The sequence below is a fragment of the Mirounga angustirostris genome, unplaced genomic scaffold (assembly GCF_029215605.1).
Source record: "Mirounga angustirostris isolate CCGP_5_RB_7025 unplaced genomic scaffold, mMirAng1.0.hap1 SCAF_2, whole genome shotgun sequence".
Taxonomy (NCBI): domain Eukaryota; kingdom Metazoa; phylum Chordata; class Mammalia; order Carnivora; family Phocidae; genus Mirounga; species Mirounga angustirostris.
Window position 1 is genome coordinate 54,350,966 of NW_026991710.1, and position 9,529 is coordinate 54,360,494.

Sequence of the window (9,529 nt, forward strand, 5' to 3'; positions counted from 1 at the left end):
GTTGACCAACACAGGGGTGAGAGGCACCAGCCCTCCCACAGCTGAAAATCCATGTGTAAGTTTTTGACTCCCCCCCCAAACGTAACTACTAATAGCCTACTACTGACTGGAAGCCTTACTGAGAACATAAACTGTTGACCAACACATATTTAGTTTGTTATATGTACTCTTACAATAAACTAAGCTGGAGTAAAGAAAATGTTAAGAAAATCATAAGAAAAAAATACATTTACAGTATTGTACTTTATTTTTTTAAAAATCTGTCTATAAGTGGACTCACAAGCTTTGCGCAGTGGCAGTATCGTAGCCAATGAGGTTTATCCGAGGCGCGATTATTGCTAATTGAAAACTTATAAGTGGACTCACAGGGTCCAAACCCATGTTGTTCAAAGTCAACTGTGATAACCTACTAGGTGATCCTCCCTCTGCCAGGATGATATTATACATCAGATCTTATTCTCATGCCATGTGTATATGTACATAGAGTCGCTCTGTATAATATGCAATAAAACGTAAGTGTAAATATAAATATATTTCCATAATAAAAAACAAACTAGTCACCAAAACTGAAAGGCCTCAGTGATCTGGCCCTTTCCACCTCTCCAATTTCATCTGGTTACTCACTATGCTCCAGAGACATAGGCCTTATTTCTGGTTCTCCAGCAGGGTGAACTTCAGTCTTTACACTTGCTGTTCCTCTGCTTAAATAGTGTTCTGCCTCATATATCTTAATAAGCCTGGCTTCTCCTTTTCATTTGGGTCTCAATTTGTCACCTCCTCAAGTAGCATTCCCTAAACACCAACTCTCAAGTGGCCGATCCCCAACCACAGTCACTATATCAGATCCCACTCTTTCCTTATCTTCTTGGCTCTCTTCACTCTCTGAAATCTTGCTTTTCTTTTTTTCCCTCTCTAAATATGCAGTCCATGAGAGGAGGGTTCTTTTCATGTTTCATATGTTCACCACTCCAACCCCAGCACCTAAAAAAGTGCTGAGAACATAGTAGATGCCCAATAAATATTTGTTACTTAATCAGTCTGAGCCTATTTCTTCATTTGTAAAATAAAAGGGCTTTATTAGGTGACCTTCAAATTTCTTTCCATCTCCATCATTTATTTTAAATAAAATGGAGTATGTCATAGGAAAAGTTTAATAGATGGACTCCCAGGTTAATACAATGTAGATATTTAATAGGTGTTTGCTAAATAAAGAAAATGATTTCCAAGCTGTTCCTTTATATATATGCAAAGATAAAATCACCAGAGCCTCTGACATACTGATTCTCTGTGTGCAAAGGGACAGTTTGATTTGTTTCCCATTAATCTAATCTCTTCTAATTCCCCTGAGTAAATGCCACCGTGGGCAAAATCTCACAAACACCAGACAATGAGAGCTGACCTCTAGCTGGTATGCACCAGCACTGCCATGTTCATATTCTGACTGGTCCTTCTCCATGCCATATGGCTACTGAATATATTGACACTCACCCATCTCACTATTCTCCAATCCAAAGCTTTATTTAAGCATGTAAATACCCAGCATTTTCAAGTAAGGGTCTTGGTTAAAAACTTTCAGTTAATATTTTAGGCAACGATGAACACTAAGCTGGTTTACTATTCTAAAACAAGGACCAGAAAGAGTGCATGCAGAATGTTGGTCATACTTGTTTGTAGCATACTCAACAATAAGATCAACAAAGAGTCCTTCCCAAAAGTTTTTGTGTGATTCCTCATAGACTGTTTTGGAGTTTGTGGGTTTTATTTTTCTTTTTGTTTTGTTTTGCATTTTTCTGTATTGAATTTTGATGAGCCTGTTTTTTCTCCTAGAAATACTTTCCCCAGTTATTACACAGTCAGTGGTGTAACATGTATTTGTCAGAGCCGCAGTTGAGAAGCACTTGAGAAAGTGATTTAAAGATGTTATTGCTGCCATTTGTTTATGAGTTTACTGAGGAAAGCCTGTGTGTCATATGGATTTCTGCCATATCAAGAATTACTTTGTCTTTAAAAAGTTCAAATGCTGTAGCTGCATAATGGACCATTTTTGTAATCTGTTCTCAGTCTCCTTGAAAGATATTGGAAATAAATAAAATCTAATTAGAACAAAAAGACGGAGCAATACTTAGGCTCAGCTTTTTCAGTACAGCAATGAGTCAGTTTTATAATTATTTTAAAGTGTCAGAACAATTTGTCTTCATTTCATTACAATAACTTAACAATTAGTGCTCATTGGCCACTCTTCACCTCTTTAAAATTTCATCATAAGTAAAAATTCTGTTTCATAATGAAATTTCTACTTACATATCTGGATGTATTAAAATAAAACAGAAAATGGACACTTAAAATAATAGAAGCTGTTCAATTTTTTTAAAGGAAGCTTAATGTTTTAAGTTCTTGATATTCTCTTTCTATTCAGCCCCAGAAAAATATTGAAAATATTTTCAAAATCACTCATAATTCACGGGGTTTTTTAATGTTATTTCCTGGGGAACACAAATGACACAATAAAGAATAATACAATAATACAAAATAGGTTGTGAGTTTTTTGGGAAAAGGACTTGTGCTTTGTATCCCCCAGAGTACATGGTAACTTGCATAGGATAGGCACTCAATTTAAATGAAAGTATGAATTTCACAATATTCTTTATTTTTGTTTGGGCAAAGAAAAAATCAATGAGACTGTTTTAATTAGCTTTTTCCAGCCATGACATTCAAGAAACAATGGCCAAACAAATCCACTTCCTTAATGGGTATTCATATTCATATTGCTGGAAATGTTGCTGTTTATAGGCAGCAACAACTTCAGAAACATCAGAAACAAATCATAGTGAGGCCAAAAACTCAGAGGCAGATGAGATTGATTCACAGTTTGATCTAAAAAAAACTTTCCTTAGTTTAAAAAAGTAACCTATTGGGGTGCCTGGGTGGCTCAGTTGAATAAGCGTCTGCCTTCGGCTCAGGTCATGATCCCAGGGTCCTGGGATCAAGCTCCATTCTCTCTCTCTCAAATAAATAAATAAAATATTAAAAAAATAAAAAATAAAAAAGTAACCCATCAGGGGCTCCTGGGTGGTCCAGTCAGTTAAGCATCCACCTTCGCTCAGGTCATGATTTCTGGGTCCTGGGATCAAGCCCTACATCTGGCTTCAGCAGGGAGTCTGCTTCTCTCTCTCTCCCTTTCTACCCCTCCCCACCACTCATTCTCTCTCTCTCTTTCTTTCTCTCAAATAAAGAAATAAAATCTTAAAAAAAAATTACCCTATCCGGAAGCCTCCAAATGGGTCAATTTCCCCAGGATCTTCTGTAGTTTAAGTTAGCATCAAACTAGACTTCTAGAGTCTCAGACCTCTTCAGACAAGTGTTGCCTCCCTATCCAATAATAGACCCAACAGTTCCTCTGTTGTCAAACATCAACAAAAGCTATTCAAAGTGCTCATTTTCAATTTTAAATTAAAAAAAATATATCTCTGATGATAATGAAGTGTTGTTTGTTTTTGTTGTTGTTGTTATTTTACTAGTTTTGTTATTGCTTCCTCATATAAAGTCTGTTTGGAGCAAGTGAAGAAGTATTTTGTTATCCTTGACCATTTTTATTAAGCCCACCAATCAAATAGGCATCTCTAAAGCACATAAAAAGAAATTTTTGGTCTCATATTTAAATGTTATTAAGGTGATAATGATAGGAGATATTAACTGTCCCCAACAAGAAGAGCTCTGGAACACTCTTTGTTTAATTTCAAGCACCTCATTACTAGATATTTGCAGACTTCTATAAATAGCAGTCAGAAGGGCTGAAGGCTAACGTGATTCATTCACATGAAAAGGTCAAAAGAACATCAGGGAAGGTATACAATTAATCCTCATTAATCTGGCCTCAGATTATTCAAAATCAGGGCTTTGTGGAAGTCAGGGAAAACCTGGACTTTTACATAGTCTAGGCATGAATGGTTTTACATTAAATGATGATCAAGGGTTACTGAGTATGGTTAAGATGGTTAATTTTTAAACGGCAAGATAGTCTATTCTGGATAATTTGAGGACAGAATAATAAATTAGTTGTGTCTTGGAACATTTATTCCTCAATTTTGCACATACAAAACCAAAAACAAAAAAACAAAACAAAAAACAAAACAAAACAAAAAAACCCCAAGAACCTAATCATTTCACTCAGGGATGATTTGATGTCTAGAAAACTGGTTAGTGCTAAGCACATTCAAAATTGGCTAATACATAAAACATAATGCTAAGATTTATATTTACAATAAGAAGATTTTCAAAATAATTGAAATAGATCATACACATACACATAATAAGACGTTAATATCCAAAATATATAAAGAATTCATACAACTCAAAAGAAAAAAAAAACAGAAATAATCCAATTTAAAAATGGGCAAAGGACCTAAATAGACATTTCTCCAAAAACATGCAAATAGTCAATTGGTATATGAAAAGTGCTCAAAGTCACTAATCATCAGAGAAATGCAACACAAAACCACAATGAGATATCATCTCACACCTGTTGGGATGACTATTTAAAAAAGAAAGGTTAGAAAATGTTACAAGAATATGGAGAAAAGGAAAAGGAAAACCCTTGCATACTATTGGTGGGAATGTAAATCAATGGAGCTACTATGGAAAACATTATGGAGGTTCCTCAAAAATTAAAAAAAGAATTACCAGTCTTGTCCTGCAATTCCACTTCTGAGTATATATCCTGAATTGAAATCAGACTCTAAAATAAATATCTGCACTTCCATGTTCACTGAAGCATTATTCACAATCGTGAAATGTAGAAACAACCTAAATGTCCATGAGCAGACACATGAAGAAAGAAAAGTGTTATATACATACAATGAAATACGATTCAGTCTTTAAAAGGAAGGAAATCCTGCCATTGGCAACAACATGCATGAACATCGTGCTACAGCGAAGTAAGCCAGACACAGAAGACAAATACTGCATGATGCTACCTACATGTAGAATCTAAAATAGTCAAACACATAGAAGCAGAAAGTAGAACAGTGGTTGCCAGTGTCTGGGGGTGGGGGTGGGGGGGGACTTGGGAGGTGTTGATCCAAGGGTATAAAGTTCCAGTTATGCAAAATAAATAAGTTTTGGAGTTCTAGTGGACAACATAGGGCATATGACTAATAATATTGTATTATAGAGTTAAAATTTTGCCAAGAGGGTAGGTAGGTCTTATGTTAAATGTTCTTACCACCAAAGAAAACAAAAAAACAAGGGGTATGGAAGGAAACACTGGATTTGACAGATAAGTTTATGGCCTTGATAGTAATGAGAGTTTCATGGGTGTATACTCATCTCCAAACATACTAAGTTGTGTACATTCAATATCTACAACTTTTTGTATGTCAATCATATTTCAATAAAGTGCTTAAAAAGTAAAATAAATAAAATTAAATAAAATAAGAAGAAGGAAACTGGATTCATAATCAGATGACTGCTTGGTGAAAATATGGTTAGAATAAAGGCAAGGCTGTGTTTCATTAAAGTAGCATAATTTGACCCAAATTGTAGAGAAAGTCAGGTTACAATTAGTTCCATCCATTAGGCATTGATTCTTTTTTTTTAAAGATTTTATTTATTTATTTGCGAGAGGCAATGAGATAGAGAGAGAGCATGAGAGGGGGGAGGGTCAGAGGGAGAAGCAGACTCCCTGCTGAGCAGGGAGCCCAATGCAGGACTCGATCCAGGGACTCCAGGATCATGACCTGAGCCGAAGGCAGTCACTTAACCAACTGAGCCACCCAGGCACCCTAGGCATTGATTCTTGTTAACATTAGTGAGGACACTTTCTTACCTTGGCCCCAGATATTAAGAGGCATAGTTTACTTGGAGATCATATCATCACATATTCAAATCACACATTGAGCAATGGTATGTTTTAAGTAATAAAGTTCTCCATCTTTAAGCATGATCAATGATTTCAGTGGCATAATGTTTTCTACCAGGTAGATAAAATAGGTTTAAATAAGACTTTGAAGTAGTGATTACTTAAGTTTTAAGAAGGAATAATAAAAACAGATATATTTTGGTTTTCATGATGCAATATCTTTGTTTTACCTTGGTATTGGGTAATTAAATAATTTATTCTTTCAATTCTACTACATGCCAAGCACTGTGCGAGGCACTGGGGATTGTATAGTAAACATGTAGAAGTAGACTTTGACTTCATAGAGCATTCTGTACTTAATAATGGAAGAATATGGACTGCATTTTTTAAAACAGTATCTCTATGAGTTTCTTCCAATTAGTGAATTTCTCTGAATACCTGGTATAGCTCATGTGGTTGGTTAGACATGCAAGTCTCATAAAGTCAGGGAGAACTCCCAAGGGAATGGAAATTGTATAATGTGATTTAGTATGTGGGTGCTTAAAGAACATGTAAATTAATTGTCTACTTATTTCCCTGCTATATGGGAGAATAATTGCCCACTGATTGTGTATTGCCAATAGCAGAAAGTTATTTGACATGGATATTTGTTGTTTTTCACTATGCCTTTGAGCCCAAATATTGATAAGCCTACTTCTATGAAATTATAATAAAAGTCAATAGGAAAATAAAAATTTCTATTTAATTTCTACTTTGCAAATCTCTCAACTATGTATCTAATACAAAAACACATTGCAAATGTAGTCTTAATGATAAAAAAAAGAAAAGAGAAAGAAAGGGTAGCAAAAAATTAATTAAAAAGCAAAAAACAAAATGATGGAAGAGTCAAGAAAAGGCTAACATGGTTATAAGTCGCTAGGACAAGGAGACCTGATTTCAATTCACTTTCACCAGCATTCACTGAGCTCCCCTAGGTGCACAGCACTGTGCTAGTTTGGAAGGAAATACCAAGATAAGTAAGAAATAGCTGTGCTCCCCAGGGTTGCACAGTTTTGTGGGGATTTATTTTCTTCCCGTTCTAATTTCTCTAACTCAGGATGCATAAAGGGTATCTGATTCTAAATGAATATCCGGCCCTCCCTGCATATTACTGGACTGCTTGAGAGTTAATGAGAGGTTTGAGGAGAAATTAAAAGACTCACAAGAGTCCTCCTTTGGTCAGACCCCCTTGCACAGTGATTGAACTTTTCTGTTGCATTTTCATGGCAATATCTCTCAGGGTTATTTGTGAGTTTATCTCATCAGTAAGAAGAATCTCATTGTGCCACCCACCAAGCACGCACTTGCTAATCACTGTTAATTGCCTACAATTGAGATCAGCAGACTGTTCACTGAGTACAGTGATGGGCACTTAACTTATTGGCACTGAGGTTTCCTGTGTGCCCATTTCCACTAATGGATCGTTTGTCCTCAAAATTGGAAGTCCCAGCATCAATCACATAAACCAGACTCAGTAGGCAGAAGTGCTTACCTTCCTCTTTACCTCCAGAAAGAGGGCAATGCAGACAGGCACTTACATCTGGCCAGAAGGTACACAGCCTTTGTGAAGAGCCAAATCCCTTTGCTCCACTGGTAGAGTTCAAAATAAGGAACTCCTAGAGAGGCAAAACATTCTGAAACAGAGATGATGATGATAAGAGGCAGAATCTTTCGCTGTCATCTGTTTTCAGACTCCCTGTCAACCTGCCACAGCACTACACGAAAAGTCAAGGAATGCCTCCGGAGATTACGGAAGTGGCAGGCTTCTTCATAACTGCCTCAAAAGCTGCGTCCTTTGAAGAGGCTACTGTCATTGTACATATGGAGACAAAATCATGGTGATCAGAGACTAACCTCTGACAGCAGATGGTTCTGATGCACAAGGAATGAGGAAACAGCGCCTTCCATCACCAATCATTGTGTCTATGTCTTCCTCCAGAGGTCAAAAGGGATACAACTAAACCTGTGTTTGATGTGATTTACATTTCCTTATAGTTGTAGCATATATGTCTTAATACTGGGGATTAATGCCCCTTAAAGAGGGGCATTTCCCTGGAGTTGGTTAGATCCCCAGCTTACAGTAAACAGTATAACTTTATCCCCTACTTCCCAAGCCATCCTACCTTCACCTCCCATGATCACTATTTATCATTAAAACTTCTCATTTCAGGATGTTAAAGAAAAAATTGCTCTGACACTTGCTAAAATAGAAAGGAAGATTTTATTCAAGACAATTATAGATCTCAAGATTCTTATAGTAGAGGAGAGACATCAGGCTCAATTCTGAATACACCAAAAACAGCTGGAAATGTATAGCCAGTAGGGGTGTCAGTGGATGGAAAATTACTAAGAGGAGGCATCGAGAGTAGGGAGATTCTTACTAAACTGACCTAATGGGATAATTGATGAAGGCAGGCCAGGGTAATCAGGGATCAAGGGTGGGCAGTTCTCACTAAACAGACATAATGAAATTCATCCTAAAAGTGGACTCAGCAGACTGAAGAGAGGGCCCAAGGATGGGGCTAGTCAAGAAAAAAGGGCTCACAGGAGCCTGCCAAATGTTTGGTCAAGGAGAAAGTCTTTGTCAAGCGGAGGCAGTGACCCTTATAATAGGCTACTGTCTGTTTAGAGGTTACAAGGTTTAAAAACAGATTTCTTAGAAGTAACCGTCTATTGGAGTTTCCAAAATCAACAAACCAGCTAGGAAAAAAAGAAGCCCCACTCAAACTGACTTGAGTTTGGGTTTATAAAGGATACTTTAGTTTTATAGGTTATACATTTTTAATAATGCTTCTCCCTTCCATCCCCAATTCACCTCCTTTGACCTCTACAGGTATTTCTCTCTCCTTTCAATTCTTCCAACTATACCCTTCATAATCCAGCCTATACCCTGTTCCTTGATTTTCACCATCTTTATTTCACCTCCTAAACACCTCCGTCTGTGTCCACCTTACCTCAAGCATTTAGGTTTGATTTTATATCAACTTCTAGAAGTTCCTGGATTCAGTCTAGTTATTGTATCGTGGACCTGATTATCATTGTCCCTTCTGAATTTTATTCCTTGTTCTTATGTGAGATAATGTGGAAATTTCCTAAACCCTCCATCTATATACCCTTTCACCAAGATAAAGTCCACCAAGATCATCACTAGGATGTGATTCTTCCATTTCCTTGATTGAAAACAGCTGTGAGCTTTGAAACCATGGGTATTCTTGCATGGTCATGGAATCTATGGAAAAGAAAAAGAACTCCTTTATAAAATGAGGGTCTAGGGTCTTCAAAAGTCTTGTAGAGAGTAGGCCCTACAAGAGTTTTTGCATTGTTCTCTCAGGCCTCAGATTTATAAGATATCAATGTGTGTCATGTAATTTGTAATAATCAATTAATGCCTTTTTTTTAATGTTTTCATTTCTTTCATCTCCATATCCACAATATCCCATCTGATTCTTTTCCCCACTCTAAGCACCTGAACCTAAGTATTAAACTTACTGAAATGGCATTGTAGTATACATCTATTATAATATTAACCATTGAATTTTTCTCCCCAGGAATTATCCATTCATACCCTTTGTTCACTTTTATATTGGGTTGCCTGACAGTTTCTTCTTGATTTACAGGTTCTTTATACTCTAA

The 9,529-nt window shown here is 36.5% G+C and overlaps 1 pseudogene; it reads left to right on the forward strand.

Annotated features, from left to right (window-relative positions):
• Nucleotides 1-281: 281 nt before the first annotated feature.
• Nucleotides 282-403, forward strand: LOC123849025 (U4 spliceosomal RNA; annotated as a pseudogene).
• The last annotated feature ends 9,126 nt before the right edge of the window (nt 404-9,529 follow it).